This window comes from Ostrea edulis, chromosome 9 (assembly GCF_947568905.1).
Source record: "Ostrea edulis chromosome 9, xbOstEdul1.1, whole genome shotgun sequence".
NCBI classification, from domain to species: domain Eukaryota; kingdom Metazoa; phylum Mollusca; class Bivalvia; order Ostreida; family Ostreidae; genus Ostrea; species Ostrea edulis.
The window spans coordinates 68,582,042-68,588,041 of record NC_079172.1 but is presented as its reverse complement, the minus strand read 5'-3'; positions in this window follow the sequence as shown (position 1 = coordinate 68,588,041).

The window sequence follows — 6,000 nt, the reverse complement described above, 5'->3', positions numbered from 1 at the left end:
TTACAATCACAAGTCTCCACTAATTCCGCTTCGTAACTGGGAGTTCGTGATTTACAAGTGCGAATCACAGGTCTTTCGGATATGACATTAAAAACGAAGGTCCCGTGTCGCGGCAGGCGTTGGCACGATAACGAACCCTCACTACTTCGGTCCTGAGCGCTTAGCATCAGTCTTAATGTGGTACTTCACCTACAGCTGGTGACGTCTCAATATGACTGAAAAATTCTCAACGTGACGTAAAACAATCAATTTGACACAGCTTCGTTTTCACAACGTTACGGGGGTATATTTGTAAAACCTTTGCGAGATTACTATGAAACAATCTTCATTTTTATTGACTGGACACGTACATGATTAAGTGCAGTAACAGATGTTCTAAGAGAAGAACGGACAGCTTTAAGGTCAAGCGGTCGATTGACCAAACGTTCTTTTGACTTGATGTGGGTTTACAGTAGCTGTTGTCGATTATATTGCATTTAAGTAAAGATTACTTTAATTTATCCGCAACGAGAACATTGTTAATAAGAAAGGTTAAGAAAACGCAGCTTCTGTGATAATAAAGAATCGGAACATTCGTTTTCTTGTTTCTTCTTCTGATTGATTCCAAGAAATAAAATTCCAGAAAGGTAACAGAAAACACAATCGTAGGTGATAAATTTGACATTGCTCTCAAAAATCAAACAATTTGATCATGATTAAGCTCTTCAAATAAAGTTGACATTCATTGGGGCGCGGTTTTTGTCGCGCATTGTTAACGCGCTATACCATAATTAATCTGCGCACTGCCACCGTAATCAAAGGTGTATATTCCAGAAACCAACACAGGTGTCTCAAAAATTAACGGATTCCTAACTAAATAAGGATGTAATTTTACTGTGATATTTTTTTCTGTTTCTTAAATCGGAAAATGTCGAGTTGGAGGATTAGGTTCCATGATAAGGTAATTTCTACTTGTCGTGTGTGGGTCATCTCTTATGGCCGAAGTAATGACAAACGTGACTTGTACATTTTTGTACACGTGTTAATAACAGCTAACAAATAATGTTTATGGTCCACTCCACAATATTTATATCTACATATGCATCATGTTGTTAATGACTAATACATATCGCTATAGTTATATCCTGTTCTTCCGTTCACTGGAGAAGGATTTCGAACATCAGAAGTTGATTGTGTTATCTTCAATATCACTTCTAGCCCACACTTGATATCAATTTTGTTAAAAACTGTCATTTTATATACTTTCAAAGTTTATTGAGAAATCTTTGACGCTCCCGAAAAGAATAATGAAAATAGTAACATATTTTGTTTATGGGGCAGAAAAAAGAAACATTTGACGAGAAAATGATTCTTGGATAGTTTTTAGTTAGCGAGTACAGCGAGAAACCAATAGCCATGCCAACTAGCACGAGAAAAAATAAAATGATATCGGTCAGTTAGAAAGAAAATCATATCGCAATAGTTTTGGTTGGATTTTTTTTCGGTCAGAAAGAGGAAGCAAACTTTAACTACTGTTTCTAGATCGACGGAATTTCATAAATCATTTCATATCAATACATTCAACGGGAATTAAAATGCTTCTATTTCTTTTCTCAAAGGTTGTTTTCTTTTTCAAATTAATATTAAATTGTTAAAACTGGAGGAATTATAGAATTAGTTCCTTAAATAAGTCTTCTTGATTTGAAACTTTGCAGTTTGTTGACACAATACATTAAAAGCAATTACAATTTCTTCTTTATCATGTTTTGAAGTTAGATAGTTTGGATCCATTAGGGTTTGTTCTGTAATTGAAATATAGATGACAGATTATAGTGGCATAATCATATTGTGAATAATTTTGAACATTTCTGTTTTGCTGCGGGGTTCATTTTGAGATTTCCGTTTATTTGGACAAGGAAATAAAATCGATCACAAAATTCCCATCAGTTCTCTTGTGTATTTTATTATCAAACAAACTTGAATACTAAATGACAAACTAACTTGTTACGTGGTGACATGATTTCTATTAAAGAAATTTATTAATTTCCTACGAGATAGAATAATTAACCCGTACAGAGTGAAATATTTATACAATAGATCTATTTGTCTGCAATGCAAATACGAGCACATGCACACATATAAACCATTTTCTTGTCATTATTTTATGAATATTTATGAAGCAATATCGATTACTGAACATGAGTCATATGTGCTTAGTAAAAACTGATTATTCTTGAAGAGTTTTAGTGCAGTTGGACATCATAGGTGTCAATTCTTTACCGGACCCAACAAAAATGAAAATCGAAATATTCTTGATAATTTAGTGATACTATTTCATTAATGTCATTTGTCATATTGAAAGCATAATTAAGTCGATCACGAAATGCGATAAGTGGAATGACATCAATCATATTCTAAAAATATGTATGTATATTTTTCTTCTATGTGGCAAGCATTTTATATTTGTGATAAACTTCTAAAAATGTTTTGATTTACCCACAGTGCTGTAAATAGTCCAGGCCGGCTACTACTGCGGCAGACTGTGTTAATTTTCACTACACCAAGAGCTGTCTGTCGACTGGATTCTTTCAAATAAGGAATATTCAATTTAATTTCTTCAACACACTTACATATAATTATCAAAGTTTTAATGAATCTCTTCATCTCTACGAAAATGCTAATTCTTGATCTCGAGGTGCTGAACATACAGTATACAAACAGTGTGTGTGTGCACAAGCGTGCTTGTGCGGGAACAATGTCGTGGTCATTCTATAGAGTAGAAATGTAGGATGTGGATGAGGAAGATATCTGGGTCAGTAGGTCATAGTCCAAGTTATTTTGTAGAGAATGTTTCTCTTTACTGTAACGGCAAACTATCAACACATCTTCACGACAAAGGAAATGGTTTCAGCTTATCCGTTGTCAACTTCCCATATTTGTGTATCAATATTTCATTATCGCCTGCATTTGATGTTGATTCGATACGCGAGAGCATGTTCTGCATATGATCAATTTTTAAATCCAGGCAAGCTACTGAAAAATAAGTTGATGTTACAAGCGATTTCAACAGTCTCGTTTAAAGTCAGCATTTCGCAAATTATATTGTCGTTATAATTTACAATATGTACAAGCTATCGTTGTGTCGAATGTTGTCTGACGTGTTTCATACCAATTAATTGTTATACTGCTCTTTACCTACTGATTTGGACTACGGATTACTCCGTTTTTCTGATCATGGTTTAGTGCTCACGTTGGATATGACCGGTCGACAGGGTATGCTTACTCCTCCTTGGCACATTATCCCACCTTTGGTATGCCCAGGGGTCCGTATTTGCGTCTCTTAATTTTGAATCTTTTATAGTATTTATGAGATTGATCGCAATTGCTGCTCATTATCTTCACTTGCTCATATATCAGAACTATACTAATCTAGATATTTATCTGTGCCATGCACCCATTCTGATGATTACACTGTCCTGGTCTGATATATTGCATGATTACAATATAGTACATGTACATGATTTCTGTAAACACAGAAATTTATCATGTGGGTTATTTACATTTAAAACGCGTGATTACGAGATTTCGTGTAATTAATTTCCATAGTTATGCAATATATTAATTGACAATAAAGGTGGTCAGACATGCGTGGATTCAGAATTTTTCCCGGTCCCAGACAGTTGTGTGTGTGAAGGAAATTACAAAAATGTGTGTTTTGAACAAATTGCAAGAGGATGGGGTGTTTCCGGTGCCCTCCCTCTTGATCCATTTTGCAAAGTCTTATTGTGTGAAAAGCAAACATTATCCCATGGACTTATCTTTGCCTTATATTTTCAAAATGATCATCAGAACGTTGAAAATTATTGATACGGTTTCTGTTTTCAGTTTTTAAAAAAAATAGAGACTTTTTAAATTAAGATTGATTTTTACCATTAGGCATTTTAACAATAACTGCGAATAAATTATATCAGAATATACCAAGATACACTAATTAAGGAATTGCAAACATCGTAATTGTGTCAAATGAATTACGAAATAAAAGCAGACTGATTTTTTTTTAAAGAATACATTAAAGGTGTTTTTTTTTTTTGCATGGATGTTGCAATCGAAGCCCAACACATTTAGGTACAATGTTTTGTACTTTATGACAGTCAAAGGCCATTAGCGCGACCCCCCCTGTGAATCATTTGTCCGAGTGATTCACGGCTGTACGACAAACAGTGTGGAGTAGTGCATGTGACTGTCAAGTCCAGGCCGTCTTTTCCGGTGGCCATGATCTGCCTAATCCATTACAGTTTATTTGGATATAGTCAGTTTTAAAGATGAATTTATTTACAGGTGTTGTTATTTAGCTCAAGATATTCTTTCTTTTAAAAAAAACACGACCATAATATTCTTTTGATAATTGAAGTGCAACGAAATAAAACTGCCAAAAGTCACGTAAAACGAAAATATCAGAGCTTGTTGACACAATTCATGTTTACATTATTTTGAATTTTATGAACTGGGAGGATTTGTATACAGTCCAGAGATCTTACGAGCTCAAGGTCTTGAGATTTTCGCTACAAAGGAAAGTAAGAAAACTTCAATGCTTTTACAATGGATTTTTTTAGAAGAGTATAATGATTAATGAATGAAATTTATTCCTGCATTGTAATTACGGTGTGCAAATTATTTTTATCACTTTAATGTTTTAATGAATGGGTTCAGTCAAGGAAAGTCTGACGTAAAGTTATTCATGAACTGTACATAAAATACATACACATTCATTGATACATCTTGTATAAATGAATTACAATGTAATTTAACACCCACCCACCACCAATATTATAATGTGAAGGACAAACAATCCTGAGTACGAATTAATCATTTTACTTGATTCTTAAGTGCTAGAGGACAGTTATTGTGGTTCTGAAACATGTGGATGAGGTGTATACATGTACCTCAAAGTAAGGTTAGGAATCCCACTCCCCTTTTATGTAAATACTTGTATTTCATATTGGTGTTGTTAATAAATCATGACCTTAAATCACATGTAATCCATCTATGCAGGTGCAGAAAACATGCTCTGAGCAGGTGACCGTTTCTCGCTTTGATTTTCTTTCATTTGGGTTAAACCCACACCACTCAAACCCCATCAGAGTACCGTGCGCCGGAATTTAGATAATGTGTACATTCAAGAACTCTGTCCTTCTTAAGATCTATCTTTTATATGGAACCATCCACCTACATGTTGCATATATCTTTTTATTAAGCCCTTGGCTACAGTCCTAAAATATTTTTACACATGAAAGGTGACGATAACGAACAGTGATCAATCTTATAACTCCTACAAGCAGTACAAAATAGATGTAATATGTAATATCACTTCAAATATGGGGTATTTCCTTGTTTAATAAGAAAGTTGACCGGGTCTATAGTGCGAAAGTATTCCCTGCTACCCAAGAGTACAAGACATCGTTACCTCAATACAAACGTTCCCCCTCTCTCTAATTAACTATACTGATTTTAGATTAATACCCACCAACATGAAAGGTGAAGATAACGAACGGTGATCAATCTCATAACTCCTATAAGGAATACAAAATAGAGAATTGGACAAATACGGACCCCTGGATATACCAGAGGTGAGATCAAGTGCATAGGAGGAGTAAGCATCCCCTGTCGACCGGTCACACCTGCCGTGAGCCCTATATCTTGATCAGGGAAACGGAATAATCCGAAGTCAAAATCAGTGTGCCAAGAACGGCCTAACGATCGGTATGAAACACGTCATACAACATTTGACCTAATGATAGGTTGTATTGGCAAACGAGGTTGTTAAAATGACCATAGAATTTGCGAAAAGCTGACTTTAATCGAGACTGTTGAAACCTTTGTACCATCAACTTGTATGTCAGTAGCTTGCCTCGATTTAAAAACATGTCATACACAGAATGAGATATTGCGTGTCGAATCATTTGAGAGATATAAACATCATATGCAGGTGATAATGAAATATTGCTACATAAATTAATTTGA